Raw genomic sequence first — 23,620 nt, 5'->3', positions numbered from 1 at the left:
CCCGAGTCTTTGTTCATAACTTTTCTTTACTCGAAAGGCTTTCTTTACCAGTATAGGATAATTTTGATCCTCTAATTCATTCGAAAAACGGGTCAAGTCATTGTTTATTTTTTAGAGATTTCACCTTCCCCTTTATGATGCTGAATTTTTTTGATTTCACAAAACTTTTTTTGGCATCCCTTGATTCACCAACTAGTGACAGTATAATGAAATGTTTTTCATGTATTTTCATAAGTGCCATCACTGGGGATTTGTTTAACAAATGCTTACCCAGCACTTTCTCTGCCAGGTGTCGAGGCTGTAAGTGGTGGTAGAACGGGCGTTGCCCAGGGCCCTACTGAGTGGATAGTTTAGTAGGGAGTGTGACAGCAGGCCCAGAGCCGCGAGGCCTGCCGACCTATTGTAGTTTAGCGATGGCTTCTCAGGAAGAGTTTACGTTGAGATCTGAAGGGTCCCCCAGTTGGAGCCTGTCTGGCAGGCTGGTGCAGGGGAAGGAAAGCAGGGGAAGGAAAGCGTGTTTGGACTGAGGAGGTGGTGTGAGTGTCTTTCATATGCAGCCTGGTCTCCCAGCACCCAGAGAGCATGGCTCCTCAGGGCTGGATGTTCTCAAGGGCTGGAAACTGGTGAGAAAGGGGTGCCGAGAGGTCAGCCTTGCTTGGTAAAGAGTTTGCACTTTGACCTGGAGGGCTCTGGAGCCTAGGAGGTTTTTAAGGAGGAGATTGACCTGATTGCGATGGCACTCGGGTCTTGAGCTTGGAGCATGCTTGGGGAGGAGTCGGGAGGAAGAGTCCAGATGGGATGCTGGTGTGGAGAGGAGGGGGTCTGGGCCAGGGTGGTAAAGCTGGTGACTGAGGAAGGTAAGGGAGGAGTAATGACCGCCGGCTTCTGTCCTGCACATCGGTGGCTGTTTGCACTTCCTGAAATAAGGAGCAGAAGTTGGGTGGGGGTAGACTCCATGTGCACTGGGTTTGCGGACCCTCGGAGGCCTTCCCACGAAGCTCCAGTGCTCGCACGGCCGGTCCTTGTCCCCGCAAAGCTGTCTAGAGCTTCGTTCGGACAGTTCACTCCCTCCGTTCAGGTAGCCCCTGCTCAGAGGCCAGCTCTGCTCTCCACCGCTGTGCCCAGCGTCTTCCCAGCCCTTACGCTGATCCCGCAGGAGTTCTGGCTTCACGAAGACAGGCCCTTGGGTTCGCTCCCGCATCACCAGCCCCTGAAACGGCGCAGCAAATGTTGGTTGAGTGAGTGACTTCAGTCCGCGCGCAGGAGCTGCTCTGGAGCGCCGTCTGGGTGGAGGCAGACCTTTCGAGTCATCAGTGTTTACCTGGTGAGTGACGGCCACTTAGGGCAAGAAGCCTCAAGGTGCGATGTGTGCTCCTGGGGTTCCTGAGACCCTCTGGGGCTCCGTTAGCCAGCGCTCCTTTCAGAATCCCGTTGAGATGTTGCCTGACTTTGCTGCCGTGTGTGCCGATGGCACGCAGGCAGCGGTGGGTCAGACGGCTGGTTCTGTCGCCCAGACCAAAGCCGTGTCCCACCGCGTGCAGTCAGCCAGTCTTGTAGCCCTAGTATTCTTCACCGCCAGGAACCAGTTTCATCTAATGCCCTTGCTGAAGCAATAAGAAGTAATTTTATTGATGTCAACCCCGAGTTCCTCCCTTTACTTGTCTGTGTGACGAAATGGAAAGTGGGCACAAAGCTGGACACTCAGCTGTGTGACTGTTTGAGCTGGGAGAACAGCTGACAGTGATGGCTGCTCAGAACGAAGCAAAGCAGGTACGTCAAAGAGAATAACTGACAGTGTCGTTGGCGTGATAAACTTTGAGCTTTCAGATGGAAATGAGAATTTTTGGAAAACTTGATTCTGTTCCCATGAGCTTGACAGCTTCCCAGGACCTCAAGACTTTTCTTATGAGCCAGGCGGTGGTGCTAAGGAGGAGTTACTTTTTCACATCCTGTAAAGACGTATGTCAGTGTGGACAGTCTGTTGAATTCAGTGAACTGATACTTTCCCAAGGGCCACTGCTGCTAACTCGCAGTGGGTGAAAGGTCATTCAAAGCCCAGGAATGGAGTTGAATGTGACAGTGCCCACAGTTAGTTGACAGTTTCAGATTCCACGGCAGCACTACCCTTTAAAACACTGACCACTTGCTGAGTTTTGAGGTGCTGCCAAAGAAGACTGTCCTCATTGATTTGAAAAGGCTGTTAAAATGCTCCCCCTTTTCCGACTCTGTGTCTGTGTGAGGCTGGTTTTCCTCGTGTGCTTCCGCCCCAACAAGGGACTGCCACCGACGGCTGCAGAAGCAGCTGTGAGAAGCCAGCTGCCCGGCGTGGCTGCACAGAGGTGTGCTGACGGGTAAGGTGTGTGCCAGCTGCTCTTCGCACCAAACGGTTTCTAGTTAGTTTTGTAAAAATGGGGCTTCTGGAAATGTGATAGGCTTATGAAAGATTTTTAGGGCTTCTCTGTTTTAGTTTGTAGCATGGTGAGTATCCATTGCTACAGCAGAAGCCCTGGGGTCCTCAGTGGTTACGGATGTGAAGGCCTGAGACCGAGACCCGCCGACTGAGCGGCACTGCTGGAGAGCCGTGCGGGGTTCAACCAGCCAGGGCCGTGCCTGCGGGCACCGGAGCCCTCAGCGGGACCGGCAGCTGCTCTGCGGTGCCTCCCGACCCCTTGTGCCAGATTCTAGTTCTGGGGTGGTGCCTCTTCCTGGGGAGGGGAACCCAGGATTCTCTGGAGGTTGAAGACCCATTGGCGGAGGCTGAGAAGAGACCTTGGGACAGCGTGAGGGACGGCAGGGGAGGAATGTCAGGGAGAGAGGCTTCTGAGAGCAAGGGCGGGCGGTCCGTCAGGGAGGGTCAGTGGTCAGAGTCCCCAGGGCCCAGGACGCACGGGGTAGCGGGGAGGGCTGCAGAGGCACCTGGGGAGGGAAGCAGCTTGAGGGAGCCTGTACCGTAATCTAGTGCTTAGTCAAGGCCTGACCAGTGCCGGGGGCAGCTGGTGATGGGCAGTGATGAGAGACACCAAGCCTGCCCTGGTGGCAGGAGCATCATCTCTCAGGTGCGGGGAGAGGCTTTGCTGAGAGAGAAGGCAGGGCAGGGCCATGGAGATTGCTGGGCTTTCGTTGTTACGAGGATGGTGGAAACATCTGGGGTGAGAGGATGGTGAAGCAGACACCTGGGCAACGGGCAGCTCCAGACAGGACTGAGCATGGCATTGAGATGGAGGCCCTGCTTGGTGAGATGGTCACTGCTCTCCCCTCGGCAGGCATAGGCTTTCTGTTTCACATGTCTGTTGGGAGAGCTTCGCCAAGATTTCCCTGTTGGCAGAAACTCTGCCGCCCCCCACCTGGCATTCCCTTGGCCGTGGGTGAACTTGCATGTTGGCCTGTTGGTGACCCCATGCTATTAGCTCCTGTTTGCTGGGCGCCTGCTGTGCCAGGCCCCGTGCGAAGAACTTCACATTGTTACCGGGTGACTAGCCCATTCCACAGGGTGCGAAGCTGGCGGGAAGATTAGGTGATTCACCAAGGTCACAGCCAGGAATCAGTGGAACCCATGTTTGAACTTGAGCCGCTTGCCTCCAGAGCCTGCTCGTAATTACTAGGCTGTGGCCCTCACGGCACAAGCCCTTCTCCCTGCTTTCATCTCGGGGACTTCTGGGTCTGCACCCGCCCCCTTTGTGGGTTACTGGTGGGAACATTCTTCCACTTGAACTTGTCCACCACTCATTCTGTCTGCAGTGTCGTCTTCAGGGGCTCCCGTTCTGCCTTCCCACAAGCCCACGTCTTGAGTAACTGAACCCCCATTAACCGTGGCCTCTGTGCAGCCCTTGCCTCCTTTCCTCTTTTTACAGTTGAGTCCCGAACGGGGAGGTGTCTGCCTGCCTCAGTGCCTCCGTCTGTTTGGTCCTCATTCTTTGAGGACCTTGTTCCTGTTCCTAAGCCACCAGTGTTGTTATAAAGATGTCCTTTTCAGTAAGTCTGTTTTATTGTCTCAGTTGTTATTTTTAACCTTTGCATTTTAATAGTAAAAATGTTTACTATGTTCATTGTAGAAAATTAGTAATAGGAAAATGAGGGGGGAATCTATAATTATCCTATCCAGCCAAACCACCTAAGGTTGTTTTTGTTTAGTCTTTTGTATTGCTCAGGCACGTGTGTATCCAGATCTTTCATTGTGTTGGGGATCATACTGTGTAGATTTTTTCGTTCCGATTTTTCTACTTTGTTCCATGCCTAGTACCGTGTTCCCCGAAAATAAGACCTAGCTGGACAATCAGCTGTAATGTGTCTTTTGGAGCAAAAGTTAATATAAGACGTATTATATTATATTATACCCGGTTTTGTATCATATTGTGTTATATAAGACTCGGTCTTATAGTAAAATTTATATCATAAAGCAGAAATATCTTATACTAAAATAAGACCGGGTCCTATATTAATTTTTGCTCCAAAAGACGCATTAGAGCTGATTGTCTGTCTAGGTCTTAGTTTTGGGGAAACATGGTGTGTGTATTCCTGGATGTCTTACCTTTGCAAATGCGGTTGTTTTCGGCACCGCAGCGGAGCTCTGCTACTTCTCCGTGGATGGACCTCACCCCGCCCCCCCTCGGTGGACTTGGCCTGGAGGCCTTGGGCCTGCACAGTGATTTCGCACCTCTAGCCCAGCCTTCTCCTCTCTGCGCAGTTGTGAGGCTGCGTGCCCATGTGTTGGCTTCGGGCCCACTGCCCACCGGGGCTGCTGCGCCTCCTCCCTCGCCCTGTGGTCTTCCAGCCTGTGCTCCTGTCTTGTCGCTGCCGTAGGTTCTCAGCGGCTCTTCTGCCTGGCTCTGAAATGGTTCTCTTTCCTTGCCTGTGGATGCTGTAATGAACGACCCCAAACCTAGGGGCTTAAACAACAAACCCTCTCCCGCCCAGATGTGCAGTCTACATCAGGTGTTGGCAGGGCAGCTCCTCGACGGTTCTTTCTGCCTCGTGATGGGTGCTGGCAGTCCCGGTTTTGCCTCTCTGTCTTCACGTGCCCTTCCCTCTGTGTGTGTGTCTGCTCTTAGAGGACACCAGTCCTTGGATTAGAGCCAATTGTAAGTTAGTGTACAATCTAGTGTGACCTCATTGTAAGTTAACTAATTATACCTGCAAAGAACGTCACTCACATTCCAGGTGGATGAGGATTTCGGGGGGATAAGGATTTTGGGGGGATGCCCAGCAGTTACCTAGAGCATCGTCACAGTTCCCCTTGTGTTCCCAACCCGTCTCCCGTGTCCTTCCCTTCCCGTCCCAGCTGGTAAAAACAATGTCTCAGTTGCAGGTTGAAGAGGCAGTAACTAGGAAAGGTAGGTGTCCTGTGAGGGTTCCTGTGTCTCAGAATCACAGTTCAGAAATGGAGCTGGGCGTTTCAGGTCGGCGTGGAGTCTGGGTGGAACCACCACCGCGTGTCTGTCCGTCTCATGCCCTCTCTTCTGTCTGCACGCCTCTCGGCCCCTGCTTGGGGTCACAGCGCTCTGGAATGGTCGGTTGTCTGTTTTCAGCTTCTGCCTGTTGGCACTGAACTCAACTTGACCACCACCAGCTTCTTGAAACACTCTGCTCTTAGCTCCCGGTCTCCTCCTACCCTGTTGTTTGCCCTTGGTTTCCTTCCAGAGTTCGTCGTTGGCTGCCTCACATGCCCTCAATTGTGTGGCATTTCTTTGGTGAGTCTAGGATTCCTGTTCTTGGGCTCTCCTTAGGTGATCATGTCTGTTCCCATCTACTCGTGTCTGTTTTAAATGCTGTTTACCGATAGTCTTGATGACTCTCAAATTTAAATCTCTGCCCTAGCCTTTCTGACCTCCAGACTCATCTCCACCTGTCCACCTGACGTCTCTGTTGCTTTGGCTGCCTTCACCATGGAGTCCTTAATCCTTTAGGTCACAGCTTGCACGTCACCTCACACAGGCTTTTTCTGGTCAGCCCTGCTGCTCTGGGTCACGTTGCTTGACCAGCTCCTGCCTTCTTGGTGGGCACGTCGAGTTGAGTTGTGAGGCCCGCCTCTGTTCTCCCTGACTGCATGGGCTGGAAGCAGAGGGCACAGCAGTCGGGCTCTTTCCGTGGGCAGGGCCGGTTCTCAGGCCGGCCTGAGTCAGACCCCTGGAAGTGTCCTCAGCCTGTCTGTAACCCAGGACTGGGGCTGGGTGGGTGTAGGCAGGTGCCTGCAAGCGAGTCAGTCTGACACCATCAGCCTTGGGGACACTGGCCTGTGAAGCCATATAACCAGGACCCCAACTTCTCGGTCATTTTCCTGCGAAGGGAGAGGCTGGTTATTGGGAAGGCTTGAGCCTGCTTAACCCGGATGAGATGTGGGTTTCGGGCAGCTGCTATAGACTGGAGGTGAGAAGGGAAAGTGGGGGGCTTTTTCTGGGCCAGGTGGACTCCGAGCAGGGAGAACCTTGGTACCTAACACGCAGTGGCGAGGCGAGGAGGCGTTCGAGTGTGTTTTGTGAGTCAGTAGGTGTCCACCATGCCCGCTTTTCATTTTCTTAAAAGGTGGGCATTGACCAGCACACAGCTCCCACACCGTATAACTAGACGTGTTCAGGAGGGTGCTGGGCTGCCGAGTGGGTGGCTGGTCCCGTCCTCCGTCTCCTCTGCTGCGGAAGAAGAGCTTCCAAATAGCAGCATTGTTCAGAGTGAGATAACGCTAACTTTTTCACAACTAAAATGACAAGCTTCTACAGTTGCTGAGATTACTGAGCCAGTGGGGAAATGATTCTTTTTTTACTAACAGCAGAGCACCCTTCTAGGAACTCAGCTCCTGCTGTTCCTATACTGATTCCAAAAACCTAACGTAGGTAGTTATTTATGTATTAATGCACCTTTTGGCTGTATGTTGATTTCTCAACGATGATCTGTTGATCAGAGTGCAACAGAAGGGAAAACTCCACTCCTGGAAGGGTAAATTGCCCCATCTTAAGTAAAAACCTTTTACTTTGCTTTTCATTTCTGTGTTTTCGCTCAGCCTCGTATAATAGGGTTTTTTCAGTGATGGAAAGGTTTTCTAATCTGCATTGCCCAGTGTGATGGCCACTAGCCACAGGTGGCTATTGAGCACTTGGGTGTGGCCGGCGTGACTGGAACCTGACTTTCCTTTTACTAAATCTCAATAAAGTTTTAAAAACCACACATGGTCACCTGTTGGGTAGCACAGTCCTGGACTGGGCGTCTGGGTTGACAGCAGTAGATGTTCGGGAGACGTGAGGCAAAGTCTCCATGTAAGAGAACTTGGGAGGTTAAAGCTGTTCAGAACTTCCGTTCCGCAGCCGTTGCATAGCTGAGATTGGACCTACATTGCATTGTACAAATCGTGGGGTATTTGTCAAACATGGTAAACGTTTACTTCCAAGTTAAAGGAGTGGTTTGTGTGCAGTCTTGGGGTTTTGCTAGTCAGCTTTACTTTTACATACTTGAACCATTTTTTTATTTTTTTTTATTTTTAATATCCATGGTCCCTGAATTTGCTGGACTTAAAGCGTCTTGATCTCGGCTGGTTTGGGCAGCTCTGCCTTCCTGTGGTCTTTGGAACCCATTCAGTCACAGGGGTGTGAGTGTGGGGGGAGCACTGTGCTGGAGGGGCCCCCAGGTACTGGGGTACAGAAAAGGGACATGCTTGTGGGTGATTGTCATAGGAACAGGTAGAGGCTACCGCCAGTGTCCATCCCACTGCCTGCCCTTTGGGGACCAGTGAGGAGGAAAGAACCTGCGTGCCAGCCCACATCCGAAGGTGAGGAGGAGAAGGCACAAAGGAGGCCCCGAAGCAGTGACCCCTCCACCCTGTGGAAGCCCAAGCCCCCGAGGCACAGATCGCAGGCGCTGCGGCTTTCTGTGTCCACTGTTGCTTGTCTGGGGACATTGTGACAACTTGGGATGTGCCCTGGAGCTGCTCCCCGACAGCAAAGATTAGCCAGCCCAAGGTGGCGGCAGTGCCAAGGTTGAGAACTCTGAAACTAACATACATCCTTCAGTTAAAACAGCGGTGTGGCCGGTACCAGTTATCTGTGGCTGCATAACAAGCTCCCCCAAATTTAGTGACTTAAAACAGTTTCCATGTGTTCACTGTTGTCGGTTAGGACGGGCTCAGCTGGGCGAGCTCATCTCTGCTCTGGGTGGTCTTGGCTGGGCCCACTCACGCTTGCAGGCCCTTGGTAGGTGGGCTGGGGTCTGTGCCTCCCAGCCCAGGTGGCCTCACCTGCATGGACTTACAGCCAGGGCGCTTCTGTTCTCCTCTACGTGACCTCCGGAGGGCTAGTCAGGCCTTGTGGTGGCTGAGGTCCAAGAGGTGTGGAGGAGAAGGGGCCCCGTGAGGCCACTTGGGAGTCACACAGCATCACCTGTGCTGCGTCGGTCAGAGCGAGTTCCAGGACCCGCCCAGACTTGGGTTGGAGGAAGCACAGATTCTGGCTCTTGACGGAAAAGGAGCTGCAGAGAGTCTGTGGCCATTTGTTTTATCCGTCACAGGCCTTTCTGGAGCATGACATTTAGAATTGCCTGCTTTAGGATGTCCAGCTAATGTTCACATTTCTGGGGAGAGTGGATTCCAGAAATGAACTCCTTGAAGGCATCCGTTTATTTCACAGATATTTGCCAAATACTTTGGTCAAGGCCCTGCCCTTGGTCGTAAGTGCTGGGAAAATAAATCCTTTATTCTCCTGGGAAGAGGCTGTCTTGGGGGAGACAGTGATCAGGCAGGTTTCAGACCTGACGGTGAGTGAGGTCAGATATGAGGTGGAGGGGGCGCTTGGCGTAGGGTGATGGGCAGGCCTGTGTGGGCAGGCGACACCTGAGGGAGGAGGCGGAGCCAGGGAGGGGGCGCCTGGGGACCTCAGGTGAGGAGAGCAGCGGTTGCCAAGGCCCTGAGGTTGGAAAAGGACCCTGGGGGCTGGAGCTGGGTGCCCAGGGGCAGGGCGTAGGAGTGAAAGTCCCAGAGGAGGGGGACCCCCTGACTCAGTCTGCCCAGGACAGTGACAGCTGGCTGCGGGGGAGCCGGGCCCTGTGTGCCTGGTGCCTGCTGGGCCTTCAGAAGCGCCTGGTGTGGCCGGTGCATATTCTAGTCGCCACACTGCAGGAAGCGTGGGGCTGCTGTTCTTTGGTGCAGTGCAAAGCCATCGAGTGATCTTAAGTAGGAGGTCACAAGATGGGACTTTTAAAGATTGTCTTGGGTTGCCAACTGAAGAATGGGTTGTTAGAAACTAGAGACAGATCATTTAAAGAAGACTGTTGATGAGAAAAGACATGGTTTTGGGGCCAGCCTGGTGGCTCAGTCAGTTGGAGCACTGAGCTCCTAGTGCCAAAGACGCCAGTTCAATTCCCACATGGGCCAGTGAGCTGCGCCCTCTACAGCTAAGATTGTGAACAACGGCTCTCCCTGGAGCTGGGCTACCGTGAGCAGTGGGAGGTTGGCATGAGCCCCGGTGGGCTACCGTGTGCTGCCATGAGCGGCCGGTGTCCAGCATGAGCGTGAGCAAGAGCTGCCGTGAGCTGCTGTGAGCGGCCGACTGACGACTGGCCACCGACTGCGTCAGCCTGGGGCGGGGGGCACAAGGCTCCTAATACCAGCAGGGGCCAGGGAGCTGGGTCCTACACAGCTAGACTGAGAAACAACGGCTTGAAGCGGAGTGGGGGGAGGAGGTGGAAGAAGGTGAGGGGGAAGAAATGACATGGCTTGGCCAAGGATGGGGCCAGAGGAGATGGGAGAAAAGGTCAACTTCTGTCTGCTCTGGAGGTAGAGCCAACCAGAGTGCTGGTGGACTAGACAGAGGGGACGAGGGGGCAAGGAGGGGTCTAGGGTGGCTCCTAAGCGTTTGCTTCCCTACTTAGGGGCCGGTGATCTTGGGCACTGAGGTGAGGCCAAGTGGGAGGGCAGAGGTGTCGGCCGTCCAGCGGGAATGGAGACCTGTGCTTGGGACATCGGGTGCTCGAAATGCACATAAGGCAAGCAAGTGCACACGTGTTGCACATAGTGTGTTGGCCTGGAGCCCAGTCTGGAGGTCGTAGGTGGTGTGTGAGTTCTCATGATACCTACACGTGGGGCAGAGTGAGAGCAGGGTGGAGCGCTCAGCCATAAGAGGTCTGAAAGGAGATGGAGGGGCAGCTGTTCCGGACAGACGGACGGATGGACCTACCGCAGCAGGGTATGTGCCGCAGGGAGCCCTGCTGAGGGTCAGGTTCTCTTTGGTCTGAGGACTGACTGCACATACCGCGTGGGGCCTGAAAGCAGAGCTAAGGCCGCTGAGGAAGCGGAGACCACCTGTGTAGATGTGGGGAAGGGGAGGGGCTCAGGAGTTGGAGGGTGGTGTGGGAACAGTGCAGTTATTTGCGTGGTGTCAGAACCTGACTGACTGAACCCCTGGGGTCTTGTTAGCTGCAAATCCAGACTCAGCTTTCCTAACAAGCTCCCAGGTGCCTCTGCTGCTGCTGGTCCCTGGACCACAGAGACGCAAGCACAATTGATGTTGACAAACACCCTGGAGAGGAAGTCGGTGTGGTCGAGGGGTGGTAACAGGAGGCCGAAAGAAACCCGTACGCGCGGCAGGGTCTCATCTGTCTTTGGAGCCACAGGCCTGTGCCATCACTGGTTCCAGCTGCTCACGTTGGCTTTCCATTTCAGCTGGTCTCGCGGCTTCAAAATGTATCCTAATCAGCGTGCTGCACTCCCCAGGTGAGCGAGTGAGCTGTGGTGTGGCACACGGGATGGACCCATCTTCATGCACTCTTGTGCGGTTAAACAGCAGCCTGGGTTAGTATGAAAGTTCATTTGTTGTGTATCAGAGGAATGGGTTGAACCAGTTAGCTTTGCGCCAACAAGTACCTTACTCTCCTATGCATTACAGGCTCCATAAAGTACCTGATAAACTCAGAACTTTAAGTTTTGGAAGAGACAGGTGAGGTTAAGAAAGAGGGCTCTGATTGGGAGAGAGAGGGATTTGATTTCAAGCAAAACAAAAGATAGTCTTTGTTTTTGAATCTTAAGATGTATAACAAAGCAGCTTTATAAGTAGGTGCTGGTTAGCTATTCCCTGAAGAATTGGATATATGTAACTCTGAAGTTTTGTACATGTCAGCATATTATAAGATTGGGGACATTCTTGGGGGAGACCGTTCGAGGGTAATTGGGTCATCTGGAAGAGAAGGCAGAAAGGCGGAACCAGCCACTGGAGGGATAATGGTGATTAGACAGACAGGTTCCTCTCACTCCCACCCCTCTCTTTCCTGCTGATTGTTCCTGTGACAGATGGCTGGGATTCCCGTGGGGGTGGAGGGAGGGACGGAGCAAGCGGGGACAGTAGGAAGGCTGCAGCCACACCTGTGTGCTGCCCCTGCCTTCCCACTGCCTCACCCCACCTGGGGGGGAAGACCCCCCACCCCCCAGTGAGCCTTGTGGGGAATGGGCAGGGGTACCCTCACCTGTAATTAAGCTCCTGTCCTGAATGTTTAGCTCAAGTAAACTTTATGGTTCTTTATAGTGAGACTCTGCTCTTGTGTGATTACGGAAGTCAGTGATTTGAGTCCCGTGTCTGAGATGGTGAGCGGTCAGAGCAGATGAGATTCAGGAGGAGAGCCCTGGGCCCTTAGAAGTTTGCTTTTTTTATAAACAGCTTATTCCTTTATAGAAACTACCTTCAGAAATATACGTTTCTTCAGTTCTTAGGCAAGTAGGCCAATGCCATTTTTAATGGTTGTTAGGCCTCAGAGTTTTCTCTTTTTAATAAAGAGGAAAACACTATGTCGGTTGGAAGACCTAGACGAAGAGCATGCTGACATGTCATTGAAGAGCCTAACGCAAACTTGGGTGGCCGTTGTCCTGCCTGCCTGTACCTGCTGGTTTTCAAGATGTCACTTAATTTGGGGGAATGAATATTTGAGAGGAATCAGTTCTATAAAAGAAAGATGAGGAAGGAAATGCTCTGTGAGACATAAACAGAAAAGCACTGAACAGCATCGGTGGGTGGAACAAGGTTGTCTAGATAGTTACAAGTTTATGGGAATTTAGTTCATGATAGCGTAGCATTTTAGGTCAGCTGGGAATGGATGTTGGACCAACTGGTAATCTGTTGGAAAATATCAAGTTGAAAATTCTGCATTCCACCGCACATATAGTCTCTGGATGGATTAAAGATTTAAATGTGAAAATTAAACATGGAAGTATTAGAAAAATGTTGGGTAAAATACTTTACAAGCTTTGAGGTGGAGTGTGTGGGGAAAAGGTTTCTTAGTTTGACACTAAGGCGATAAACCATAAAGTATCAAAAACAGTCTCTTAGAAATTTTGGTATAAAAGCAAAAAATTGTCAGTAATCACTAGACTATAAGCTCCCTGACGGCAGAGATCTTTCTTTTTTATTCCTTGGTAATATTTCCTCTAAGGGTGCCCAGAACATAGTGCATACATCTCAATGAGTATTTGTGGAGTGAGTGAACGGATAAATCTACAGGCTCGTCAGTCAGGTTTGGTTAAATTACGGTCACTTACAGGCTACTCTATGTCATACGTAAGTGCATAATTTTTCACACAAGAATCAAATGACACCATCTTCCCCAAACTTACACGTATTCTGAAATTTCTGCCCCACCCACACCCCCGTTTTACTGCATTGTCGTCGTCTCGTGACAATAAAGAAGGGCCACCTTAAATTTTTTAACAGCGGTATGGCAACTCCATCCTGTAAATCTCAACGGTTTTAGAACCTGCCGCTGACCTCCCAGTACTGTCACCAGCTATCTCCTCGTGTCTCCCAATTCTGTCCCTGACCACTGCCTGCCCTCATGGAGCTTATATTCTAGTGGTTACTACGTATTTCTAACAGAATTGAGTAGTTGCCTGCAAAGCCTAAAGCACTGGCTATCTGGGCCTCTCAACCAGGAGGCGACCTTTGCCCCCTCCCCAGCAGAGGGGCAGGCCTGAGGGCAAGCAGTGGCGTTGGACTGAGGGCCCAGGGCCGTGACCACCTGGCCTCCACAGGAAAAATGCTCTGTCTTAATCTCCGTTACAGTTGTTCTGTTATCAGTGACGTGCTGACGTAGACCGGGCTAATGGGCTATTCCACACGCAGGAAGAGTAGTAGGTTTTCTAAATTCTCCCAATTTAAATTGCGTTTGGAATCTTACTGTGGTGTTTGGAATTTGGGTGTTTATGTACTAGAAGTACCTCGGAAGGCGAGTTCCTCTTGACAGTTGTGCTTGGGAGGGCCTAACAATTAGCTTGTTGAGGACATGGAAACTTTGGGTTTATTTGTAAAACTCTTGTAGCTAAGCGGACAACAGTGTGTAAAAGAGGTTGGGACTTCAGCAGGAGGGCCTACACGTAAAAAGGCATTTAGGTCTTGAAAGTAGGCACATCAGGGCAGATTTCAGTGAAATCCCTAGTATCTGTGGTGTTTGCTCCTGGTGGCCGCTGCCCCCTCCTGGCCCGTCCAGTGGCCGCTCGGCGGCCGGTGTGCTTCCCTGCGGAACGTGCTTCCCTGCGGATCGAGGGCCTCATGTCAGTCAGGTTACCCTGAACGTCACTGAAGTTACTGCACGATTTACGCGCTGGCATCTGTCACTTACTTAGTTCTTGTTGCTCTGTGGCCTTACTTCTCCCGTCCCTCAGCCAACACCGCCCTCAGCCCGCCCAGCTGTCACTCGTTCGATTTGACGGAAAAATCCACAGCCCATTCGTGGTGTTGACGGACTGTAGAGAGAGACAGTGGCTGAGTTCTCGGGGATATTAGGCAGTGTCTGGAGACATTGGGGTTGTCACAGGTTGGGGGTGCTACTGGCATCTCGTGGGTAGAGGCCTGGGGTGCTGCCCAGCACCCTGCAGTGCACAGAAGACCCCATGTTGTGTGGGGCCTGGCACCCTCTCTCAGGGGTTGAGGGGCGCTGTGCAGGCTCTGTGTGGACTTAATCCACTACAGCTCTAATTCTGCCGCATCCCGTCCAGGGTGTTCCTCGGTCTCCAAGGGGTGATTCCACAGACCCCACTAGCTCTCCTTAGTTTATCTTTCTGCCAAGCTGATTGTTTCTCCTTCCATAAAAACGCAGTGCCTTACACTGTTGGGTGTGAACGTAGGAGACTGAGAATGTGGCTCACAGAGTGAGGGGAAGTTAATGGGGGCCTGTTCCCACTCAGACTATTGTCACATTTTCCTGATTGCCTCCTGTCCCCCCAAACCTCTGGAGGCTCATGCATGGACCGGTCCCTTTTTAAATTTAATTTTTATTGGGGAACAGTGTGTTTTCCCCATCAGCTCCAAGTCAAGTCGTTGTCCTTCAGTCTAGTTGTGGAGGGCGCAGCTCAGCTCCAAGTCCAGTCGCTGTTTTCAATCTAGTAGCAGGGGGCGCAGCCCACCATCCCATGCGCGAATTGAACCAACAACCTTGTTTTTGAGAGCTCGCACTCTAAACAACTGAGCCATCTGGCCGCCCCCAGTCCACTCTTTTTTTTTTTTTTTTTAAAGATTTTATTGGGGAAGGGGAACAGGACTTTATTGGGGAACACTGTGTACTTCCAGGCTTTTTTTCCCCAAGTCAAGTTGTTGTCCTTTCAATCTCAGTAGTGGAGGGTGCTGTTCAGCTTCAAGTTGTTGTCCTTTCAGTCTTAGTTGTGGAGGGCACAGCTCAGCTCCAGGTCCAGTTGCCGTTGCTAGTTGCAGGGGGTGCAGCCCACCATCCCTTGCGGGAGTCGAACCGGCAACCTTGTGGTTGCGAGGATGCGCTCCAACCAACTGAGCCATCCGGGGGCTCAGCGGCAGCTCAGCTCAAGGTGCCGTGTTCAATTTTAGTTGCAGGTGGCGCTGCCCACCATCCCTTGCGGGAGTCGAGGAATTGAACTGGCAACCTTGTGGTTGAGAGCCCGCGCTCCAACCAACTGAGCCATCCGGGAGGCAGCTCAGCTCAAGGTGCCGTGTTCAATCTTAGTTGCAGGGGGCAGAGCCCACCATCCCTTGTGGGACTCGAGGAGTTGAACTGGCAACCTTGTGGTTGAGAGCCCACTGGCCCATGTGGGAATCGAACCGGCAGCCTTTGGAGTTAGGAGCATGGAGCTCTAACCGCCTGAGCCACCGGGCCGGCCCCCCATTCCACTCTTAACTGGTCATTTTCCCCGCCACCCCTATCTGAAGGGCAGCTCTGGAGGTGCTCCCAGGAATGAGGGGACAGAGGTCCCCAGCAGTCACTGTGTGGCAGTCAGGGTGGCAGAGAAAGAGGTCATTTTCTGGTGTGTCGTCCACATGACTGCCAGGGTACTGTCCTAACGCCCAGGCCACCTTTATTTTAAAATACGTGGGTCTGTTGTGAAGTCGAGTGCAAGGTTCCCATCAGTGTCCCCCGAGCACTGAATGCCGGGTGCGTGTTTTGTGAGAACACGGACATGTTTTTATGTAACCACAACTCAGGTGTGCATATCAGTGAATTGAACACTCATCCTGTGCGGTGTCCTCGTCCACACCTCATGGATTGTCCCCGTAATGTCTTCTAGAGGTGTTCCTCCCGGTCAGGGTCCAGTCAGCTCAGGAACATGGGCTGTTTGTTCTTGAACCTGGAACAGCTTAGAGGGAGCGGGACGGCATTGGAGGGCAGCCCTCACTTGGGCGCTCCTGGCTTCCTCGGGGTTAGGTGCAGGCTTTGCGTTGGGGCACCACACCCCAGAAGGGCTGTGTCCTGGCCCTCCCCCGGGGGTGTTCCCGGGCTCTCTGCACTGCTCCAGGGGCGCAGCCAAAGCCCTCAAGGCCTCAGCCTTGCGCCCTGTGTCCCCCGCGCCAGCGCACACCGGGCCCCCTGGGAAACCGGCTTGCCTGTGCGCGGCCTCTCCTTCCCGCCTCCCGCCGCACCCCCACCGCGGGCCCAAGGTCTCCGAGGTGCACCTGTCCTCAGGAGCCAGGCGACCTGCTCTCCCAGGGAAGTGCCTTTCGAGAGGCAGTTACTGAGTTCCTCTTGGGTTTTGTTCTGGGAACACAAGATGAGGAAGTCGGTTCCTCTTGATGACTTGAGTTTATTGTCCTGCGTTCCCTCCCGCATCTACAGCAGGAGCGAGACAGGTGCGCTCTTGGGGCGGCCTTGGCGCTGAGCGCTGTGTGCGAGGCGCCGCCCCGCTGTCTGCCCCGCCCCCGCCCTCCCCTCGAAGGCCGAGTCTTCGTGCAAAGATCCCCATTTTCAGGGCATCGTTAGTGTCCCTAGGATTTTCACGGTGCCCCTAGGCCAAAACAGACTCCCAGGGTTCCCTTTACTGAGTCGTGAGTCCAAACGACTTAAGTATTTATGTCTTAAGAACTTAGTAGCTGTTGGAAAAAGTAATACCCATAAATTGAAGGAAACTATTTTTATTTTCGTAAATAAACCACTGTTGTTAACTAATGGGCTGTACAGCTTTTCAGACTTCAGAATCGGACCGGGTACCGCTAGACTCATTTCCTGTTCCTGTTGATTTTCATGCAGCGCTTTTTTTTTTTTTTTTTAAATCAAAGTAACCACTGAAGCCAGTTTTGTGCAGATGTGATGTCATCGGGAAGGGTATAGCGCCACCTGCTGGTGGGACTGTGAACCACCTCACGGACCGCTCCCTTGGTGTGTCTGCTGTCTCTGTGCTCGTCTCAACTTGAAAGTATCTAGTGGTGTCTTGTGAATTTTCTCCAGTGTCCCAGGCCTCTCGCCGCGCAGTCTGGGAGCTGGGCGTTTAGAGGCTCAGTCTCCCTAAACTGTCACTGCAGCCTGGTGGCTGTGTGTTCCCACGGGAAAGGGGGCCTGCCTATTGGAAGTCCCTGGGTCAGGGTGGGAGGAGGGGTGGTTCCCTTTCCGGCAATGAAAGTGAAGTCATTTCCATGCTGTCCATCACCAGAGGGGAAGTTAGAGGACATGCAGGAAACACTAGTGGATGTCCACTACCAGGGGTCTCATCAGCATTCACAGTGCGGCTCCTGTGAAACACGAAATCTGTCATCTCAGAAATTCTACTTAAAAATGGACTTTGAGACGAATCCTATCAGTTTTTCTTGACAAATGTAACAAATGCACTGAAAACATAAATGATGATTTGTCAAAATAACAGGTGACTCCCTTTATTAGATGTTCTCTGATTCTGGCCACGGCCCTTTCTCCTATTTTTGATAAGTGGATAAGATAGTACTGAATGCTTATTGATTTATTTATATATTTATTTATTTTGTTTTGTTTTGTTTTTTAAAGATTTTATTGGGGAAGGGGAACAGGACTTTATTAGGGAACAGTGTGTACTTTCAGGGCTTTTTTCCAAGTCAAGTTGTTCTTTCAATCTTAGTTGTGGAGGGCACAGCTCAGCTCCAGGTCCAGTTGCCGTTTTTTAGTTGCAGGGGGCGCTGCCCACCATCCCTTGTGGGAAGTCGAGGAATCGAACCAGCAACCTTGTGGTTGAGAGCCCACTGGCCCATGTGGCAATCGAATAGGCAGCCTTCGGCGTTAGGAGCCTGGAGCTCTAACCGCCTGAGCCACCGGGCCAGCCCCTGAATGCTTTTAAAGAAAAACATTTTAAAGATTTTGCAGTTGTCTTATTTTTAGGGCCACATGTATCTGTTCACCATAAATTTTGGGAACTGAATTATTACTTGATTTACTGTTGATCCTTGAACAACGCAGGAGTTCGGGGCGCCAACCTCCAGTTCAGTTGAAAATCCACGAATAACTGCCATCGGCCCTGCACAGGTGATTCCTGATCGCGGAGTTGATCCTTGAATAACATGGGTTTGAATTGCACGGGTCAGTTGGGGAAAATCCACAGATAAGTGGGCCCGTGTAGTTCAGACTCGTGCTGTTCAGGGGTCAGCTGTTCACTTGAATCCGTGTATACTGTATGACTCATCCTTTTCAAATAGATAGTGCCAGAGTAAAGAGGGAAATGCTTAATGTAACTTAAAGGAGAAGTTTGTTACTGTGTTAAAATACAGTCATTGCTTGGCCTATTGTTTCATTCCAGGGACCCACCATAGTCAGTCCTCTCCTGTGCCACAGCTGACGGACCACCTCGCCAAGGGTGGCAAGCAAGTGAGCTGGTGCCGAATTCTTTCTAGATACAGAGACACAGTTGCCATTGGATGGTAGTTAGGATATAGAATTATAGGCAGTTTTGGACCATGCAGAAGATGACAGTGGTTTGTTAAGAAAGAGGGTGGTAGAAGGATAAAGTGTACCCAGGAAAACAGAAAGGTCACCAAGAACCAGCCCAGGCTGGGTTCTGGTTCCTGTTTCCACTTCCATAAGCCCGGGGGCCTACCTGCTTCCTGTCCTCGGACCTGTCAGATCTCCCACCTCCTGTCCTCGGACCTGTCAGATCTCCCACCTCCTGTCCTCGGACCTGTCAGATCTCCCCACCTCCTGTCCTCGGACCTGTCAGATCTCCCCATTTCCTGTCCTCGGACCTGTCAGATCTCCCCATTTCCTGTCCTCGGACCTGTCAGATCTCCCCATTTCCTGTCCTCGGACCTGTCAGATCTCCCCACCTCCTGTCCTCGGACCTGTCAGATCTCCCCACCTCCTGTCCTCGGACCTGTCAGATCTCCCACCTCCTGTCCTCGGACCTGTCAGATCTCCCCACCTCCTGTCCTCGGACCTGTCAGATCTCCCACCTCCTGTCCTCGGACCTGTCAGATCTCCCCACCTCCTGTCCTCGGACCTGTCAGATCTCCCCACCTCCTGTCCTCGGACCTGTCAGATCTCCCCACCTCCTGTCCTCGGACCTGTCAGATCTCCCCATTTCCTGTCCTCGGACCTGTCAGATCTCCCACCTCCTGTCCTCGGACCTGTCAGATCTCCCCACCTCCTGTCCTCGGACCTGTCAGATCTCCCACCTCCTGTCCTCGGACCTGTCAGATCTCCCCACCTCCTGTCCTCGGACCTGTCAGATCTCCCCACCTCCTGTCCTCGGACCTGTCAGATCTCCCCACCTCCTGTCCTCGGACCTGTCAGATCTCCCCACCTCCTGTCCTCGGACCTGTCAGATCTCCCCACCTCCTGTCCTCGGACCTGTCAGATCTCCCCACCTCCTGTCCTCGGACCTGTCAGATCTCCCCACCTCCTGTCCTCGGACCTGTCAGATCTCCCCACCTCCTGTCCTCGGACCTGTCAGATCTCCCCACCTCCTGTCCTCGGACCTGTCAGATCTCCCCACCTCCTGTCCTCGGACCTGTCAGATCTCCCCACCTCCTGTCCTCGGACCTGTCAGATCTCCCCACCTCCTGTCCTCGGACCTGTCAGATCTCCCCACCTCCTGTCCTCGGACCTGTCAGATCTCCCCACCTCCTGTCCTTGGACCTGTCAGATCTCCCCACCTCCTGTCCTCGGACCTGTCAGATCTCCCCACCTCCTGTCCTCGGACCTGTCAGATCTCCCCACCTCCTGTCCTCGGACCTGTCAGATCTCCCCACCTCCTGTCCTCGGACCTGTCAGATCTCCCCACCTCCTGTCCTCGGACCTGTCAGATCTCCCCACCTCCTGTCCTCGGACCTGTCAGATCTCCCCACCTCCTGTCCTCGGACCTGTCAGATCTCCCCACCTCCTGTCCTCGGACCTGTCAGATCTCCCCACCTCCTGTCCTCGGACCTGTCAGATCTCCCCACCTCCTGTCCTCGGACCTGTCAGATCTCCCCACCTCCTGTCCTCGGACCTGTCAGATCTCCCCACCTCCTGTCCTCGGACCTGTCAGATCTCCCCACCTCCTGTCCTCGGACCTGTCAGATCTCCCCACCTCCTGTCCTCGGACCTGTCAGATCTCCCCACCTCCTGTCCTCGGACCTGTCAGATCTCCCCACCTCCTGTCCTCGGACCTGTCAGATCTCCCCACCTCCTGTCCTCGGACCTGTCAGATCTCCCCACCTCCTGTCCTCGGACCTGTCAGATCTCCCCACCTCCTGTCCTCGGACCTGTCAGATCTCCCCACCTCCTGTCCTCGGACCTGTCAGATCTCCCCACCTCCTGTCCTCGGACCTGTCAGATCTCCCCACCTCCTGTCCTTGGACCTGTCACATCTCTCCACCTCCTCTCCAGGGACCTGTCACTTCTCTCCACTTCCCAGTGGGGTTTTCTCTTCTTGGCAAACAGAAGAATCTTGATTAGACTAGTTAAACTTTTCTTTTGGCGGGGCGGGGATCAGGAACCATTTTAATTTTTCATTTCTAGAATTAACCATTTCCCAAAAGATGCAGTTGTTAATATCAGATTTCTTTTTTCCTGTAAGGTTTTTCATTGGCAAACAGGACTTTGAAACAGATAATTAGACAATGAATTTATTTATCCAGTGAAAATACATGGAGTGATTAAAAGCAGAATATGCTGTGCAGTGACCTGCCTTTCTTGAATGTCGACCGTGTCATTGTTTTCTGGGGACTTTCCTCAGAAGTCTCAACAGTACATGAGCCTCATTCCTGTTCTTTCTAAATTAATGGTATTTGGGGCTTTAAAAGAAAAACCAGCTGTTGTCAGAATTCATATTCTTTTTAAGGAGGGCGCAGCTCACAGTGGCCCATGCAGGGATCAAACCAGCAGCCTTGGTGCTGCCAGCACCGCGCTCTAACCAGCTGAGCTCACTGGCCACCCCAGAATTTATATTCTCGATCATCCCAACACATCACCAAATTATTAATTACTACATTAGGTAGGATTGGGAGGAGGAAAAACCTTTCATTAAAGTGAGTAAATACTTGGGCGGCCACTTTGCGCAGACCCTGGGCGTGCGGCAGGCTGGGGGCCGTCCTGCCCTGAGCTCTGTGCTAGGTGCTCTCCTCTCATCTCCCCCATCCCTAGCTCCCGATTCTTACCCCACTTCGCAGGCTGACGGGCTCCCATTGGCCGTTTTCGCAGAGCTGTGTCCTCCCCATTGCGGCCACGCGAGCAACCGCAGCCGTGTTTTCCTCACTGGGACCGTGTCCATTATTCCTGCTATGGAGTGGGGACGGGTCAGGGCTTTTTACTCATCCCTAAGTAATCAATACCTTGGATGGAATTTGGGTGATTATATAGCCTGGTTTTCTTATGTTCAGTAAGCTTCTTGGTGAACTCCTGTCACTAATGATTCTTTGATCAAGGGATTTTATTTTTTGTTTAAAGCTTAAATAGGAAGCAAAATCTGGGACTAAAAGGAAATGTACAGGTCCTCCCTGAAACACTTGAGTGTTTCTTTTCTGCTCCAGCTTCTTTACTACGGCCTCCCTTTTTTACCACAGCTTTTTTGTACCAACAAGGTTTCATTTAAGAGAGGGATAGCAGTTGGACTAGATATCAGGAATGGAGAAAATAAAGTTAACTTGTCAACTTCCTGTCACATCCAGATGTAAGAAGTGGCAGGGCTTGTTAGAGTTTAGTTTTAGCAGGCAAGGTACTTGAGTAGCAGGAACAGGTCAGTGTCTGGGGACTTCACTCCTGCCTGTCTGTGTCCCCAGAACTCTGCTTAGATGTCACTGTGCCTTCTCTACGCCTTTGATAAAAGACCCCGTCCTGTCCCCCCCACCTAAGCTTCTCACCCAATTTTATTTTTTCTTAACAAAGACAGCACCTGGTGTATCACAATTAAGTGCTCATATCGCTTCCTTCTGCCCTCCTTGGCTAGAAAGTAAGCTCCCTACCAGCAAGACGCGTGTCTTGTTCACTGCGGAGCCCCACGCAGCAGTGTCTGGCATGGAATAGATGCTTGGTGTGTGTGTGTTTAGTGAACGCGTGAGGACTCATTAATACAAACCAGGCCTGAACATGTGCCCGGCACAAGACGAGGCCGGCACCATGCTTTCCTAACAGTGACACGTCGTGAAACCCAGGCCTCAGCCGAGCTTTCCAGGGAAGGGCAGAGTGATTCTGAGCAGTCTGAAGGCATGGAGTCTTGTTTTTGCTTCTTTCCAGTTCCCATTGGAAATCACAAACAATTTAAAATCTGAGTTGTAGAAACACTTGCCATTCAGATGCCTTCTGTGTTTTGAGGTTTTACAGGAAATAGGATATTCATTGTCTTTAGCTTGTAAATTTGGGAAGCATGTATTTTTTCTTGACTGTGGGAGAATGTTTGCTTTTTAAAATTGTCTTTAATTCTTCCAGGCAGAGATACTTTCATGTTTCTAGGATTTCAGATACCAGTGGTCAGGATCGGATCTTGGTCCAAATCTGGCAGAGAACACCAAAGCCACCTGGAGTGTTGTGTATATATTTTTGGCTCTCCTCAGACTTAATGGATCAGAATGCTGGAGGCGGATGTCTGGAAGTATACAAGGGCTTTACATTAGGCTAGGCTGCAAAGCTTGGTTTTCTGCTGCAGGGGGAGCATTTGAAGACTTGAGCAGAGGAGTTGATGTCAGAGCTGTTCTTCCAAAGGATAATTCGGGCAGTGCTTCAGGCAGCGCGGTGTGAGATGGGTGGGAAGGGAAAGCGATGGGGTGGGGGGAAGCAAGTCATAAATAGTAGGCTAGGCAGAGCTGGAGAGCCAGAAGGAGCCAGGCGGCAGAGGGGCTGGGGTGCAAAGTGTGGTTGTGGGCAGAGACACAGTTGAGTGGCAGCTTGCTGGGAGGGGAATTCTTGAGTCCCTGCTTGAGGAGGGTGGTGAAGCGACCATTAGTGGGTTGGAAAGGGGAGGCCGGTAAATAGGGGTTGAACCTCAGGGCACTGCAAAAGTTAGGACTCTAGGAATTGGGGTGCAGTCAGGGAATGGGAATGACAAAGAGGTGGGCTAACTTAAGGAATGGTGTGCCCTAAACCAGTCGGAGCGGGGCTGAGGAAGTGAGAGGTGTGTCAGCCGGCCAAGTAAGAGGAGGGCTGAGGTGTGGCTGTTGCCTCATCCAGGTGGGAGATGGTGGGTATTGACTGGCGGCAGAGCATGCGTGCTTGGAAGATAAGACCGGTGGGAATTGGGGAGCCCGTCACACCACTGCTGAGGCCGTAAGCTTACTTGCAGGCACCTAGGAAATGGGTACTCAGTGCTGGTACGGGACAGTGCATGGGTAATTTCATCTGGATTATCTGATTGCGAGAAACAAACCGACTGAAGCTCTAGATTAGGAAAACAAGAATTTGTTACAAGGACTGGAATGTAGAGGGGCTGGGAAGGGATAGGAATGAGGAGAAGCAGGGGTGCGCTCCCAGGGTGGGGGGGCGGCCAGGCGTCGCATCCATGCGTGTCTCCAGTTCAGACCTGGAGAGCCTGTCACACTCCCGGTCTCAGTTCCATGTTATCGGGGGTAGAGTTTGTTTGGTCAGATGGGAGCTGGGTACCTACCCCTGCTCTGTCAGCTGTGACAGGGTCGGTGGTGGGGAGATGGGGGGTGTAGTGTCACATGCCGCCAGGAGCCCGCAGACCGTCCCAAGCCTGGGGCTTGGAGGATGGGCAGTGGGGCAGCTCTTAGAATAGCTGGTCTAGAAGCTGAAGAGACACCCCCCCCACCCACACACACACACACACACTGCCATCAAGAAAAAAGTGCAAAGCAGCTATGAAGACGGATCCAGTCCTTACTGCCTCTGTGGGACAGAAGACAGAAAAGGAGCCAGAGGACAGGAGAGGGCATGGCTGGTTGGGGCGAGGATGGTCAGAGGCTTAATGAAGACGTGTATTTAGGCTCTGGCTTTGAGGTTGGGTGGTTTTTCCTGGTGGAGGGGAGGAGAGGGCAAA

At 52.3% G+C, this 23,620-nt stretch overlaps 1 protein-coding gene across 7 annotated transcripts in view; it reads left to right on the top strand.

Moving 5' to 3' along the window:
- The window catches only part of GNB1 (G protein subunit beta 1), a 69,322-nt gene that overhangs the window by 5,946 nt on the left and 39,756 nt on the right, over window positions 1-23,620 (top strand). The window contains exon 2 of one of the 7 annotated variants that reach the window (XM_074334271.2): window positions 1,079-1,324. The exons of 5 other annotated variants lie outside the window; for them this stretch is intronic. The gene's annotated coding sequence lies outside the window, so the exon portion shown is untranslated. Of the gene's footprint in view, window positions 1-1,078; window positions 1,325-10,692; window positions 10,766-23,620 lie in introns of those variants that run through there. One more of the 7 variants, XM_088790046.1, reaches the window with a different exon arrangement.

This window comes from Rhinolophus sinicus, chromosome 14, assembly GCF_057876585.1.
Source record: "Rhinolophus sinicus isolate RSI-liver-muscle chromosome 14, RSI-T2T, whole genome shotgun sequence".
NCBI lineage: Eukaryota > Metazoa > Chordata > Mammalia > Chiroptera > Rhinolophidae > Rhinolophus > Rhinolophus sinicus.
This window is presented reverse-complemented; position numbering and strand designations above follow the sequence as displayed.